Here is a 17,971-nt window from a genome sequence, read left to right as displayed (position 1 = left end):
TCCCCGCTGAGTGAGCAACGGATGGCGATATGGTAGAGTTGGTGGATGATGGTTAGAGGGGTTGTTTCGCCAGACGGGGCACTCGATGAATATAAAACAGGGGCGGAGGCGGCGGTTAATGTGCATAATTATGTTCGAAATTTTCAAATGGAATTGAAATTCAAGAACCGCTAGGATGTCGGGTAAATTCCTCACCCTCGCCACTCGCCGCGCTGTAATGAAATACACTTATGCGTTCCGTAGACATTCGCAAGTGCATAATGAACGGGATGATTTTGCTGCGGAGTAAAAAAATCCAATAAAATTGTAGAGAAAAACCCGCAAAGGAAACTAAAAAATGAATGCGCGGGAATACGGGAGTGAGTGCGAGAGATGGAACGGCAACAAAATTATTGAGGATAACGGCGGCGGTTGGCTGGCTTCTATACACACTGTACACCGTAGTATACATTATATAGCTGTGCTGTTGTTTCGTGCTCCGGTGTTATTTTCGGCGAAATGGTGTTTATTATGGCTCCGTGGTCGGTGGCGTGGGAGCGTCGAGGGGGCGCCGCGGTATTCCCGCGAAGGGGTGTTGCTTCTGCGGCGGCGGGCAGGGAGGATGTTGCCAACTTTTGATATAATAACAACGGACAGCGCGCGTGAACCGAGGGACTATAAAGATAATATCACCGCCGCCGGAGATCTTTTAGCCATAAATTTTACTTATATACACCACCGCGAGAAAATGTGCGCTTGTGCGAGCTTATACACGCTCGCACGTGTGTGTATGTGTGTGTGTGGTAGAGAGAGGGACCGCGGTCTTTTTATCGTTAAAGCTTTTACTCGAGCCGTGAAATGGGATCGACTTTTGTTTTTTTTTTTAAATTTTTTTTTGTTTTTTTCTGTCGTTTTTGTCGTTTTTATACCCCGTACCGTAACCGAATGTAACTTGTACGGTTATTATACCGCGTATATGTACACCGACAAATTTTTAAAACGCACATTTTTCCATCCCTCACGTATATCCGTTCACCGACCACTATCACAAGGTTAATCTCACGAAATTATCCGTCGGAATGCTCTTACCGTGGAATGCTTGGAATGACACACGCACGGGTGGCGAGCGCGTGTAGCTTCGCTTATTTGGTCCGGTTGTAGAATGGGAAACGAGGATGTCCTTTGCAGTCTATGAAACAAATAAACAAAAGAAAAAAAAAAAAAAAAGATAAAAACAAAAATCGTTGGAAAGTATTGAACGTTTATGCTCTGTGAATTCCACCCCAAAATGCAAACATTTAATAATACATTATTAAACTTTTAAAATCGAAAACGATGCACACGTGGACACAAGCTAATTTGGCGGCGTTCTGAGACCAAATATGTCGACAGTCCGTATTAACCGTTAAAATACCGTTGTAGCAAAATCCCTACTTCAAACCGTTCAAAAATTTAGCATTTTTTTTAAAAGGAAAAGTTGTTGTTTATTCGTAAAATATATTTTTTTACAAGACGCGATTATTAAACAAGAATATTTACACCCAGAAGTTTGTATAAGTTTTGTTCGTAAGAAAATATTAAAATATCCGAAGGTACGTACGCGGTTATCGGTTATTGTTCGGTGTTTGAAACAACGAATCAAAAACAGTTTACCTCTGAATCATTTGAAAAATATTTTATGATGACGAAACTATATAGTTGTTATCATAGCAAGTACCTACCTACTTTTCTCGTGTAATACGAATTCGGAACTTTGTTTACCGGCAGACACTCGACAATATTATAAGTGAGAAAACGCAATATTACACACATGTTATAGTTCCGACACACGTAAGTCGAATATCGCCAAAAATCCGTCAGACCAACAGATGAGCTGAACCATGTTATGGGTAAGTATAACAGATCGCGTATACGAGTCGCTGGCGCCGGGTTTTCGACACCGCGCCAGTTGGTCAATCAGCGGTGCGTCAGGCGTGAACGGTCGTGTTTACGAAATGTGTTTTGGTTTTCCGGTGGTTTCGGCGCGATAGTTACCGCCGCCCTCATATTTCTACGCGGATATTATAAAACACAACACGGCGTTGATTATTCATCGTGTGCGAGGCGCGCCGGGGCGGTAGTCGCACGTATTTAAACGCACGCACAGTCCCGTGCGGTGGCGTAGGGATCAAATTTAAATTCGGGACGCTCAGTCAATCCGGGAGCGCACGGATCGTTTAACTCGTATCCCCCTCCCCTCCACCCCGTAAACCGTCCAAACAACACCCACCCATCTACGACCCCGCGAACCCTAACCACGGGTTTTCCGTTCGCCGCCCCCCCCCCCCCACAAATTGGCATCGTCGGCAAAAGGGGTTAAGAATATTATTATCGCGACGGTTTGCTCGTTAGCTGGCAAATCAACGGGATCGGCGGCGGCGGTGTGTGTTAGGCTCATCGTACGCATTTGAAATTCAGCGACTGCGACGACGACGACGACGAAGACGACGGCGGCGTGATTCTCTCTCGTCATCATCGATGCGAGTGTGGGTACGTGTGTATGAGATACATCACGTGATCCGGTTATAGCTGTCTCTTTTATCCCGGAGGCAACGCGCTGTATTACAATATACCTCTTACACGACCCTACCATATCACATGCGTATACGTGTGTGTATGCCCCCAGCACACTTCGCCGGGACGAGTGAATGAGTGATGAGCGACGGAAACGCGGAAACGCGACCAGAACGTATTATTACTATTCTAATACCATCTTTATGGTATAAATAATGTGAGAGTATGTGTGTGTGTGTGTGTGTATTTACGTATGTGTTGTGATTATTTATTATAATATCATCATATCACCGAGTTCGTTAATAAACGCGATGACGTCGGTGTATGGTCGGCGTACCCGGCAAAATAATAATATTATCATATTATAATATGCGCTACTAACGAATAATCATCGCACTTTATTTTTTTTTAAATGTTTGTTCGGAGACACGCTCCGAGATTATTGAACTCGTGATACCCGTTCGTCATCCCGTCGACGCTGTTGGCGCGAAACGATAGGAGACGTATTTTATGAATTCGTCGACGACAGTTTGAACACTCGATCTTAAATCAAACAATCCGACGCATAATATTGTTTGATATGACCTCGAGCGCCGTTCTACATACCCGGTTAATCAGAGTAATACAATAGTGTATAATTATTAATTACAACATTGCAGTGTCAATTAATTATATAAGCACTGTAATTCCGGTTAAAACGATAATTATTGAAGTACCTACGAGTATATAGGATCAAAAACCTTAAAAATTAAGCTGACTACGAACAAGTCGATTTGATTTTAAATATTATTGATCGTTATGCATTATAATATTATAATGATTCTACGATCGATACAGTTGATTTATTTTGTTTGGCAGTTATTGCTGTGCTAGAAAACTGTCACCATTTTTTTTTTTTATTTATTTAAGCACAATTATTCTAATACTGGTTAATAAGTACGAATAATATATTAAACATAAAATTTAGCCTGCTATTTTTTTTTTTCATTTTTGACATACTATTCGTATTACTGAAAAAAACAAATTTATATTTATATTTTACTTAAAAAAAAAAAAAAAATAATATATTATTATTAATGTTTCAACTTTACATGTGTATCTTATATAATATTTAGTATTCAAAATTGCATTTGATTAATCATTGTAAACATTTTCTGTTGAAAAATAAGCCAATGATTTAAGTTTGTACAATCTCCATTTATGTATATTTTATAAATGTACAAATACAGCAAAAAAAAAAAAAAAAGCTTAAATAATTTTTAAACTAATATAATACAATTTAACATAGTTAAATATTTATAATAGAACTGTATAGAACTATAATACAAATTAAACCGTATAATTTAAAAAATAAATTATTTGGTAATTAGTAATTTAATACATATTTAGTAATTAAATATTAATCAAATATGTTAATAATTTCTTAATTCACATTATGATTTATGACATTATAGACGACCGTTGACGGACAGCTTTTGCAATCAATGGAAAATTATATCTCAAATTTCATATCGTTAATTTATTTTGAAGTTTAAACTAATGATTTAAAACAACGTTTTTATTTTTGAAATATATTCGACAAAATATAGTCTTCTGTCAAATGAAAGTGTAATATGTAAATTCAAAAACTTAAAATACTAGAGCTAGTATGCTACCTGCATATAGAATACGATATCTTATGGATTATTGGACTAAATTATGTGATTTACATAAACATTAAATGGGGTTAAAAATATCATTGTTCCCATGAAATATATTTTGTAATAAGCGTTGAAAATATGCATTCTAAAATATAACAGGATATTTAGTAAGTAAATGACATAAATATTACATAATATATATTCCTTTAAAATATCACTTTATAATATTCTTTCTTTTTAGTTTCATTATAAAAACACTCCATCATATATCGAACCATGCAAGTTTATAAGTGTATGCATACATGTATATATTATATTATGTATAATTGCTATTCCTAAAAAAATATCTAAGTTATACATACATGGTTTAAGAACATATTGTATATTTTGTAAATGAATAATTTTTTATTAACTTAAGCGTCCAAAAGAAATATTGAAATACCGCTGCTGAGAATAAAATTGTCCGATAAACGACTTCCACGGGAAAACATACTATTAAATATTTAAATATTTTTCTAGGAAGAGGGCTAGAGGTATTTGTATTATAATATATATATAAATTTACACATAGTTCTTCTTTAGAGTGTTTGATTTTATTATTTTACTTTCACTATTTATGATTGGTTGCTTGTATTCAAAAATGTCCAAACATTCAGGCAACACGTGTCAATAGCATTGCAAAAATACATATTTCTTAAAATTATGACATTCACAGTTTATACAAAACTAAAAAAATTACCAAACACTTATTTGGTCCATTCAAAAAATTTAAAAATAAACGAAACTACCTAATGAAATACATTTTACACAAATAGTTAAATGTTCAATTCGAAAACGGTATTATTATAATAATCATGTTTTTTTGCGTAAGCTCAGAATTCAAGAATTCAAATAAGTCTTAAACAATATAAAGAAAAAAAAATACTCTGTAAAATGAAAATATACATCATGTAAATGCAAATAAAAGTAATTTATTATATTCAAACCTGTGTAAATACAGTGCTAAAATTGCTTCATAAAAAATAGGTTTAACAAGTTATAATATTTCTTATAATACTTTCTATTGTGAAAAAAGTTAATTAAGTATTTGTTGAATCATATTTTCTTTAACGGCCTTATTAACTATTTAATATTTTAATATATTAAATATTCAAAATAGCAACACTAAATACAATATTGTATTATTAGTTTAAAACGTAATAACAAGAACATAATAATTATTAAAGTGCACGGGGCGTTCAGTATTGGATTGTGTTACCTTGTGAGTTAATTTTAGTTTCACACCATATGGTTCACTATAAGATATTATGACAGTCTAATTAGATAGTTAAACTGAAACACGGTACATATATTTCTATTCACAACTTTAAAAACAATTTTTTTGCAACAATAGTGAAGATACCGGTGTTTCACTATGCATTACATTAAGTAATTGGAATAATATTTATAAAACAATGAAATTTATTGGTACAAACTTAGTGTATAAAATAAATATTTCATAATCTAAATTTATTCATAAAAATAAAAATAAAACTCTTAGATATTTTTTTTATTTTATTAATTTTGAAAGAAATTGTTAAGTTAATTTTTTTTTTTCATAAAATGTACACATTTTATTATATTTTATTAATTTTTTTAAATGATATAAATTATTTTATATAGTAAATTACACGATACATATAGATCAGTACTTAAGTATTTTTAACTCAAATATGTTTTTTAGAATTAAAATCACATCACGTAAACCAATTTTAGATTTGTAAAAAGCTTAGGTTTTATAATCAAAACTTTTCAAGAGCCTTCAAGTTGTTTAAAGTATAAAATATAAAATTATATTATATAGAATACATACTAAAAAAAAAACTTTATGATTTAAAATTAACCATATGAGTACTTACGAATTTAATTATTATTATGATTAGTAATTAATGAATAAGTAACATATTAGTTATAGCAGTTATTTTTATTTTTAGTAAATATTTTACAATATTGTTTTTACTTCATAATTATTCATATTCATATAATATAATATTATCTACCATTAGATATTTTAATAAACATCGAAAACCTACGAATAATAAACAAAAATAAATATTAATTCATTTTGAATTAACCTTTTTACAATTTTTAAAGTTATTAAATTTAAGAATTTTGAAGAAAATATACTGTAGAAGTCACTTAGCGGATATTAATATAATGCCTTTGAATATCCAATTTTATCAACATTTGAACTTATCACTCATAAATATTATATTGTTTGATGCGAATACATTTTTTTTTTTAATCTTTAAACTTACAAAGGATCTAGAATTAATTCTTGAGCTTTTTTTAATATTTTTAAATTTTTAACAACAGAATAATTCAAAAATGTTCATGACTTCTACAGATTTTGTCAACATATGAACTTATACGTACTTATATCGTAAACATAACGGTGACCATCGATATTTGATATTTTGTAATTACTATATTATGTATGACTTATAATATATATTTTATATACAAATATAAATATAAATATATTTTAACTAATAAACTTTTTATTACATTTTAAGGATTTTTTACATAGAAAAAAAATTTAAATCGATAAAAATCTAATTAACTTAAATATTTATAATGTTTTTAAATACCCATTTTTTTTTTTTTTTTTTTTAACTTTATTAAGTCTATAAAATTCAAATATCATTAATATTTTATAAATTGTATGCACTAAGTGAATATCTCAAGTACCTAGTAATATTTCTCAACTTTTGTGTTATGGTAACACACTATTAAAATATTTAATTTATCTCGACATACAATAAAAAAATAAAAATAATAAGTAATATTAATAAATAATTTTAATTGGTAATATAAAATTAAAGTATGTAAAATACATCGATTACAGATAATTTATTTTTAATCATCACAGAAATTTTATCAATTATAAATTAAATTTTGTAATTAATATCAAAAATGTTTATATAGTTTGTGTTATTACTTCGTGCATCAATAGGTCGCATCACACTGGTTGAGAAAACTTGACCTGGTATCTATGATCATTTGTATTTAAATCGGTGTATTCAAGATTTATTTAGTATTTTAATTAATATTTGTATTTTTTCATAGTTCCTCAGTATACCAATTACTTCTATTTTTTTACTAGAAATCATACTTAAAGTTGATTATTAAAGCAATTTTATTGTTGTTAAAGGTAACATTTAACGCAAAAAAAATAAACAAACACACATAACTGTAAAGCAATAAAAACTAAAACACAAAAATAATAATTACTGATACACAAGTTTAATGGATAACGAATAAAGGATAAAGGTAAATAAATATTTAACTAATGTAAAAACTGTTTGAGAAGTTATTCTCATAATATATATAAAAAAAAGTAAATACCAACTATAAAAAAATAATTGTGTAATATAGATTAATTTTTAAAAATATTTTCTAGAATTTGTATAATAATATTTACCAGTATTTTGTTCATAAAACGATAATGATATAATGCGAAGTTAAGAAACGTCGTTTTTATATTTTGTACTTTGCGTATTATTTTTATTCGTTTTAACATGAGTAGGTACTAACAAAGCTACAATCAGCTTAATGTACATTAATGTACAAGCTATAAATTTCATATTCTATTTCTCCGATAGTATGTCAGTTTGAATTTAACAAAATATAATATGGGTAATAATATTTGTTTGAAATAGAGTTATGGAATTATAATAATAAAGACATACATATTTATCACAGTATATAAACTTTGATATACACACGAGATACAAGCAACGTATCTATACAAAAATATCAACATTACATATTATTATTATATATAGTCAATACTATATTATATTATACAGAATGGTTTATTTTATCAGAAAGTTTATTGAAAATATTTTATTTTTACATAATTTGAAAAATAATGTCATATCATATTTATATTTTTTGTCATTTTAAATTTTGAAATAATGAATTTTTACTGATACAAATAAATCTTCATCAAAAAGCAGTTCTAAATATCAAATTTTTATTTTTTTAAACAAAATAAACCCTTTAAAAGCAAATACTCAGTGATTGCGAGTGTCCGGTATTAAGAGTTTTCATTGTAAAAAAATAATCAACTATATTTTGCGACACAAAAATTGACCAGTGGCCGATGATACGACTAAGTGGCTATTTCCAATCAGTGGTTATCATAGATATAATATGCTGACTGCATGATGTCGTGCGTATATTGTATTAACATCTCAAAGGCACGATGCATCTTGATAACTCATGACTAACGGTCATCTATAACGGGCAGGTCACATGAATCACCGACTTATATCCGTAACATAGACTATATAGTACCTATAATTGGTATATAATAGCGTATTATTTCTGTAATAATATAAATGAGAAAATCAAGCTTTCATCTAACGACACTGATAACCGTTTTTGAATACCTACTTATCCTCTGCATTTGATACAGGTAGTTTCACAACATATAATTAATATATAGCTGAAAAACAATTATTTTAATTAGATTTAAATGTACAAATAATGATTGACAATGTATTAATTTATACTAATTATTATTTGCTATTAATTCAATTTTATTTATTGTAACAAATGTGCCATATGTTTATATTTAAAGTTTATACTAGGCTATACATTGCTGTTCTTTCTTTGATAAGTCACTATTTCAAACAATATTCTGAGTGAAATTCTGTCTTTTATAGATAATTTTATACGTGCTTAAGAGTTAGGACTATATGTACCATAAATACTTGAGTAAATATATAATTTTAATATAAGTGTATTACACAAGATATTGTAATATTTTATTTAAAAAAACATATTTTTTTGTTCCTAAGACAAGATAAGTTTTTGTTCTTGCTTTGAACAATATACTTAACTCGATTCATGTAATTTAAATAAAACACACTAACAACTATTTTGTAAAGTGATTTATTGTTTTCTTATAATTTTATTAGTTATTACAAATAATGTTAAGTATTGAGTAATCAATATTAAGCAAATATCTAATGATTTTAAATGTTCAATTTTTTCTGATAAAACATTGCATACAAATGTACATGAACAAATTCGCAGATTTGTCTTATGTCTAAACGTAAGTTACACCTACGCTCATTTTATTATTAAATTAAATCTTTAGCAAAACTATAATTGACATATTTCCGTGTAAAAAAAATAAAAAAATAAACGATGAAAAAAACTTTAAAAATATCGTTAATACACACCAAAAAAATTAAATCTATAATTTTTACTTTGTTATCTTAGTATTTTGTTATATTTTCTTAGTTAAAAACAAAAATTAAATGTATGTATAAAATTACTGGACTGATTAGAAAAGTTGATTTTGTAAACAATGTTTATTAAAGGTGAATTTAATTCCAGAATTCAATCTATATTAGTGTATTTTCCGATCTTTAAATGTAACTCAGTTATACTTATATATTTATAACATATTAAACTACCTAGTTAATTAGAGATTCAATGTGAGAGACAAATAATTAATACCATTCTAAAATTAAAGTCGTTCATTTAAACGTTACATCGTTTGTGTTTGAAATTCAAATTTTATGTGTAGTTATGTTATTAAATAAAATATAATTATACTATAAAATCACACGTTTAAATAAATGTAATATTATACACTAATAGTACTATATTGATTATGCAGTTTAATGAAGCAACCTGTTCTAACAGAGCCATAATCTGATTCAATCACAATGGTTTTGATTCCAAAGTTATGTAATTTTGAGTTAATTTTGTCAGAATAATTATTTAAATCTGTAAGTTAATAATATAAAGTTATTATAATGTTCACTATAGATTTTAATTCAAGAATTATTAGTTCAGTGAAAATAATTTGAATTATACATATTATAATACTAAACCATATTATTATATGTTATACATAATATAATATTTACCTCGTACCGTTAGTTGCAATGTGAAAAACGCAAAAAAATGATTGTATTGCATGAACTAATAGTTATGTGAACTTATGTCAATCATTATCAGTGATATATTATTGTTATTATTACACTGAAATTATAAATTCATATTCCGATTTGAGTATACATAATATACTGTCATGGGTTCTGTGTATAACAATGTCCATTGTTATATGCATGGCGCCAGATATCGACAGTTATCCGACACATGCATATATATATATATATATATATACATAGCATACGATTTATAAATTGTTGAGACCCGCGTAATGGATAAGAAATACAGCAATTTGCATATTAATAATAATATTTAAATAAGTAAAAAAAATTCATACCGAAAACGTGTGCAAATTTGTATACATAATAATATACACTTGACACGTCTTTACTGCATCCGTTTACCCTAAGATGATTTTATTGATTCGTGAAAAAATATACATTAAAATGTTGACAACCCTGCAAATGTTCAGACGTCAAACATTTCACTAGCAAACAGATAAATTGACAACACGATATATTTTATTGTTGTTGTTGTTGTTGTTTTTGTTTATTTCACAGTAACAATGAGCGGGTCACCTATATACGTGTAAATAGCAATCGATGGTGCAGGAAAAAAACAAAGACGACCATTTTCCGACTCCCGACGAGGTTGAAACGGAAACACCGGTTTGCAGAACTCACTTCGCCGGGACCCAATCAGTCGGAATTTGTCGGATAACTGTTTTCATCCGGTCCGTCGGTGGCAAAGGCTGCAGTGGTTGTAGTGGTCGAGTGAAAATCAAAGGAAAATTCTATTATCGCTGGTAATTTTTCGTATACAGCAGTGTGTTGTGCACACAAAAACAAACGCAAAAGACCGAGCGTAATAAGCGGCGTTATTGTAAATGGTGGCCCCGTGACGGGAGTAGGGGTAAGAGAGTCGTCGTCTGTGTTACGTAAGTCCGTTGGAAAATAAAGGACAAACGTCCAGTGATTTGTTAGGGTTAGAGCGTGCTACATAGTCGTGTAGTATAGGCGGCGTGTTTGTGTGCTTGGGGAGGTGGTGACTAAGGGAGTGGTTTTGAGGGGCAGAAGGCGAAAAGGGTCTGAGACTAGACGGACGTTTGTACGTGATCAAACTCGAGAAAAACACAGAGCAAAAATTAAAAGAAATTCTCCTTGGCTTCGGCCGACGAAAATGACGACGGCCGCTATGTTGCGGCGTATTCTCCGTTTATTAGTTTCGTAAAATGAGATTTGATATTATTATTAAATCCTTGTCGTCCCCAGCCCACAGTTTATACTCAGCTCCTAAGTCCTATTTAATATTTCCACGGTGTTTTACACGTGACCGGAGGGGTTATTTTTTCCTTTCTTTTCACCTTCCAACGCCGACACGTCTGATACCATTCGTTGATATGCCACCTCCATACAACAACTAGGTTTATACTCTACTGCTTGCCACTATTTCAAATATTGTGTTTTATAACATATTTGTGATCTTACTACTCGAACGAGACATAATGTTGTTTATCGATTATAGTATTGCACTGACACGTTTTTTTTTTCTTTAATATTATAATTATTTGAATGTCTGTATCTGCTGAAAAATTTAATGAGAACATTGAGTGATATGGAGCTATTTTTTTCAAATTAAATATTAATTTACTATTATTTTATGTAAATTGAAGAAACATTAAGTTTCATATTTTTACGGATCAAAATTTGAAACAGTTTGGTTAATAACATGATATTTTTAGTATAGTATTTTTATTTTTATATCGTCTGAAGAATACTTAAATCAAAATATTGTAATATCTTTAAAATAAATAGAACTTGTCAAACATGATAAACGCCCTATAGAACTATTTTAACTCAGGTTAAAGCATTTTGGCTAAAAGCCAAAACCTCTTTGTTATCCGTCTTGTTCTTTTTGGCAATATGAGTAAATTGATATTGAACATTTTTGTTGGACCAATACAAAATATAGAAGTTTGTTTGTAATTTCACACAGCAAAACGTTTTCACAGATACAACATAAGTTAATATTTTGCAAAATGAGCTACAATGTTGTTCCGGATAATATAGTTAAATATACAAAAAAAAAAAAAAAAGAAAAATTCCATCAACTCTATATTATGTGTTATAAAATTATAGCAAACAATTTATTTACACTTGTTAAATTTGTTTTACATACTTTATGTACATTTAAAAAAAATAAATTATATTTTAGTTAAATATTATCTGAAAATATGATTTATACTTGGTGTATTTTAATTATAAAACAACATTTTTTCTCTACACATACATCTTAATCTAGATGGTTAAACATATAGGAAAAAATACTACAGTAAAATATAATTGTATCATTTAAAAATAAATAAAAAATATTAAATTGATACTTATGGTTTAATTTCATGTGAATAATATTATACTATGTATTGCATGCTTCTATGCAACTAGAATAAGAAATTAACTATATTAAAGTTTGAATCCAAATTTACTTTAGTATATAAATTTCTTTAACGTTGTAAAATAAAGTAAAAATTACCTAACGTCAATATCAAATATTTATTTCATGGTGTTTATTATTATCTGAGAAAGACATTTAAAAAACGTAAGTACCGAAAAAATTTGGAATAATTTAAACTGGTAAAATTTTTATTCCAATATTATCACGTGATATTACAAATTTTATGAGATTTACAATAGAATAGTAAGACAAAAACAAAAATAAAATTTAAAAAAAAATTGGAGCATAACAATATTTTATGACGTCCATTTTATGCCTATTTGGTTTTATAAATTCTACCAAAATTTAAATATATAACTCATGAATAAACTTATTTTTGTATCTGTTAACATAATTTAAATAAAATGTGATTCATAATTATAATAAGTTAAAATAAAAAAAAAAAAAATGAAAATACCAAAAGAAAAAAAAGTAAAATGTTTTTATTCAAAGTTATAGATAGTAAGTCACATGTAATATAAAATAAATTTGAATTTGAATATAATATATACGACATATACGTACAATGTCTTAAAACATAACAATTGATACTTATAATGTATTTTTAACGCCCTTAAATGATTATTTTTTGCTACATTTCACCGAAAGCGGCTAATATGTATTTAATTATTTCCACGATAAATAATTCTATATATGTGTTTTATAAAAATGATTTAAAAAGTAATCATCACTATGGGAATACGATAATTAATGTGCAAATAAGGATAAACTTATAAGTTACAATTAAAAATTTGCATAGGTGTTTTTACTATGCAAAATATAACACCAATTATATTAGTTATCAAGTATAACGAACCAAAATAATTAATCTTTAATGAAAAATTTGATCACTACATATATTTTTACAATTATCATTATCGATACGTAATCAAATAAAATAACGGTGTTAATTTTTTACCATATAAATTTTGTATAAAAATAATATCAAATACAATTTAATCAATACTAATATACTGTAGCCATTAAACACTGAAATAATATATTTACATGATATATGATATATCGATATAAATGCATTACTCAATCTAACAATCTAATAATATAATGGTACATACATATTATTAGAAAACAATCAAAATTTAATTTTATTTTATCATTATGATTTTAAACTGTTGTTCTCATAAGTATTATTTTTTACGTAAACTGACCTCAAAGCAATATTATATTACTATCGATATAAGTTGATTAAACTCATCATTGATGAACCTACCTACTTGAATAATTACTATATTAATCCTCGTATAATATTTGTGTAATAATTGACTTGGATGCCATAAACTATATTGAATATTAATCAATGTGGAGGTTTTTGATGAGTTTCTTAATAAAACAAAGAATGTATATTATTTTTATTATGATATTATTATTATTATTATTATTCTTGTATACGAACAGTTTTTTTTTGGCAGAAAAAGCAATACAATTTTCATGCCAGTAGAAATTATTTAGAAAAGGCATTTTATTGCAATCAAATATAATTTGTAACTTGTTTACCCAAGCCGATGTGATGCGATACAAGTTCTCTAGAAAGTTCGGTTAGATACTGTCTGAATAATATTTAGATTTTTACCATTTTAATAACATTGAAAACATTTGAACATTTTATATACTTGTAAGATAAAAATTATCAGAAGTTTTCAAAATATACACTTCTGAAAATTCATTATTTAATATGGATGTATGCTAGGTTCAATATTTTATATACTTAATATTATAATATAATAAGACTTGTTTCCACTACTTAATTCAAAATTAATATCTTTCACGTCATGTTGGGAGTAGCTGGTTCCGCACACACACGCATACTCATTATCATTTTATTAGTTATAATTACTATTTTATATTATTGTGATAAGTTAAAATTTAATTAAATTTATAGGATACAATTAAGATATGTTTATAATTTACCACACTTGTGTAATCAATTTTGTTATATTATATGCATCGTCATGAGTTTAGCGTATTAAAAAAAAAAAAAAAAAAAAAATATTCTTTTTATTACTTAAATGATCTAGTTATTATTACAAGCTTAAACTTGAATTATACTGTATTGTGCGATTGGTACACAATACAAATAGTATATTTAACAAAAAACTTGTATTTTGTGGAGTTTTAAATTTAAAAGGTTATATCAAAATAGTTTTTGGAAAAATAAAACACAACACAACTTAAACAAAATATCAATATTTAACACATTTATAATTTCTGAGTAAAAATGATATACCTTTTCAGTAATTATTCAAAGGTTAATATTTTATTTTTACCTTTGAATTCAATTGTAAAATACAGCATAGTATTTGAAGTATGAAATCAACTAATTAAGCCATATTTTTATTTAACGTGAATTATAAATAGGTACTCGTAGCTATTTTATAAGTTTATTATTGTAATATAATTAGATATTTTTTTTTAATTTTTATTCGTAGTATTTTATTTTGTATTGAAAATGTAGCATCTCTATTACAAAAACAGCGTGTTTTTGAAAACATATAGCATAAAATATTCAACATTATTTTTATTAAGCATATTGATTAATGTTTTTACTAAAAACAATTTATCTCATTCATCACAATAACAATTTTTAATAACAATTTACTAATATATAAATATATATAAAGCTTAAAATCTGTTTTTTAACATAAATTATTTTGGTTAAAATTGATTGACTATGGTATAAAATTTGATACTAGTAGTTTATCAACATTGACATTTAGTACAGTTTAAGTTTCAATTAAAAATCAATTTTATTTGTGCATGTATATTACATTATTTTTTTAATGTAAAAAGTATGTTTTTACTATTTTGCTGTTAATTTCTAAGCTATTCAACAGAATTTAATCATTTCAAACATTGAACAAGCGTGTTTATATCTGATTATGAATAAAAAATTACATTGAAACTGTTTTTAAATTCATCACTTTAAATTAGTTAAAACCATACATCAAAACGTCTACTTTACAGATTTAAAATTAGTTGTTTTAAACTACCTAGGGTTTTACAAACAGCAAAATGTGCTGCATTTGACTAGAAAAAAAATAATAATAATAAATAAATAAAAACACTTTTAATAATAACGTTTAACACTACAAAAAAAACATCTCGTTTAATAAAGAAGAAGCATGTACACGTCCCTCTCGCTGACGTACGTGATGGATGCGAATGAACCTTGAATAAAACCGTATGGTAAAAACTAGTGAGGGGTATCTGTGTCTCTTGAGGGAAGTTTGGGCACCCTTGTGAAGGGTGGAAGTTGTGACTTCCTAAATAATTTTATTTATGATACAAAAGAAAGTTAAAATAAAACTTTATTTTACGACGTTGAATGAAGCGAGTGCAACAGTGTGGTTTTTACGCGACTGAAGTAGAAAATAATATTCATAAATCAACAACTCTAGGCTTGATATTAATAATAATATTAATAAAAATAATCTATAAATACATCACTTACTAACTACAATTATTCAAACAACTGAACATTACCACTATAAAAATATTATTCTTATTAAATAGAAATAAGAAAAATGTGGTTGATAAAATCACACCAAACTTACATAAATTTGTAATTTTAACAATCAATTTGTATTAATTCGTAAGTTATGTTTTTAAAAATATTTTATATTTTAGTTTCTAGACTTAAGATGCATTCATATATTCATATTAATTAACGTCTTTAGCTTGTATAAAACAAAATTATAGGAACCTGTAAATATTTAAAAATATTCAATATCATTCTATCATACAAAATTTAAGTTGTGATGATAATATTATAATAATATGTCTTGTTATACTTATGAAACAGATAATTAGAAATTATAATAGTTTCAATCTATTTAATATTATTAGTAGTTAATATTTAGGGTATATGACTCAATTTTTATTAGTTACTTAAAAAGAATTATAGTGAAAATATTCCCCTCGCACAGTCACACCACAACATAATATCTTTCTGTCCATTTTTAAATTTATCTTATCACTCAAATTACTAAGATAAATAACTAAAAAACAAATATCGATACTGTATTATAAATTATTTAATGAGAAATAATTAATTTATACTTAAAAGTTAAAAGTTAAAAACATTTAGCTAATTAATAATAAACCATTATTTAAATAAATAGTGTTTTTTTTTTTTTGCAATATTCCCTGGAAGATTAATTGTACTGTAAGTGGAATATTTCTGATTTAACTTTTTTCATTTCTCTATGAAATTAAAGCCAGAAGTTTCAAATCTGTAAAACTATTATTACTATTTACTTGAAACTAACAGATTTTATTAATAATTATAGATAAATAATAAATAAAATGTTTTTCATCTATATGTGTATAATAAATATTGTGATTTATATGTTTAGTTAAATTATTTTCCACTTTCAGTTCAAATTTTATTATTATAATACAATTTACAAAAGTATAATGTATGATAGTTAAAAGAATACTATTTTTAAATATTTATAAATTATTTATAAGTTGAGACCGTATACGATTAAAATTTAAACACTAATATCCCTATTTAAGGGTTGTAAAGTTAAATTAAAAAAATAAACATAAAAAAAAATCACTATAATTTCGTTAAATTTCTTATTTGACTGATATTAGACCATTGTTTATTACTTGTACATAAAATAGCCTAAGACCGGGTATTAACTTCTAACGAGTATCTCCAATGATATTAGATAAAGTTTGGTGAACCGTCTGTAATGAAAGAATCTCTGCCAACAAATGTGATCTTTTGGACTTCCTAGAAAACAAAAACGATAGAATTAACGCTGAAGTATAAATTAATTACGATTTCTATTATGATTTCAATTATAATAACAATAATGAATAATTTAGCATTTGTAAAGCATGTTACGTATGACTTACCGTGTCCGTTGAGATTTATTATATTTTTGTAGGTAAGTATAAAATTTGTAATATTAGCTATAACTATTTAATTTTAAATAACTCTGGATATTTTCTGAACCTTGTGGATGTTGTTTATAAATAATTCATAAAATAAATATGGTCAATATTACCTAATATTCAATAACTTAAGAAAAATTCATAAAACTAATTAAAATCTATTACGATACCATTTATCTAAATATTAATACAACTCAATGTTCTTATACATTTTTTAGAAATTATTAAAAAATGTATGTTTGATATAAATACAATAACTATTGAACCATAATAATTGTTTTAACACAAATTACAGTTTTTAATCAATGCTTATCTTATTGTATTATATTATTATATTTTAAAAGATAAAATAAAAATGTGTTCAATATAATAGTAATAATTTTAATTAAATTGTTTATCTATAAAAACAGTTGTATTTCTGGTAAGTC

Source organism: Melanaphis sacchari, unplaced genomic scaffold, assembly GCF_002803265.2.
Source record: "Melanaphis sacchari strain LSU unplaced genomic scaffold, SCAv2.0 Contig75_pilon_pilon, whole genome shotgun sequence".
NCBI lineage: Eukaryota > Metazoa > Arthropoda > Insecta > Hemiptera > Aphididae > Melanaphis > Melanaphis sacchari.
This window is presented reverse-complemented; position numbering follows the sequence as displayed.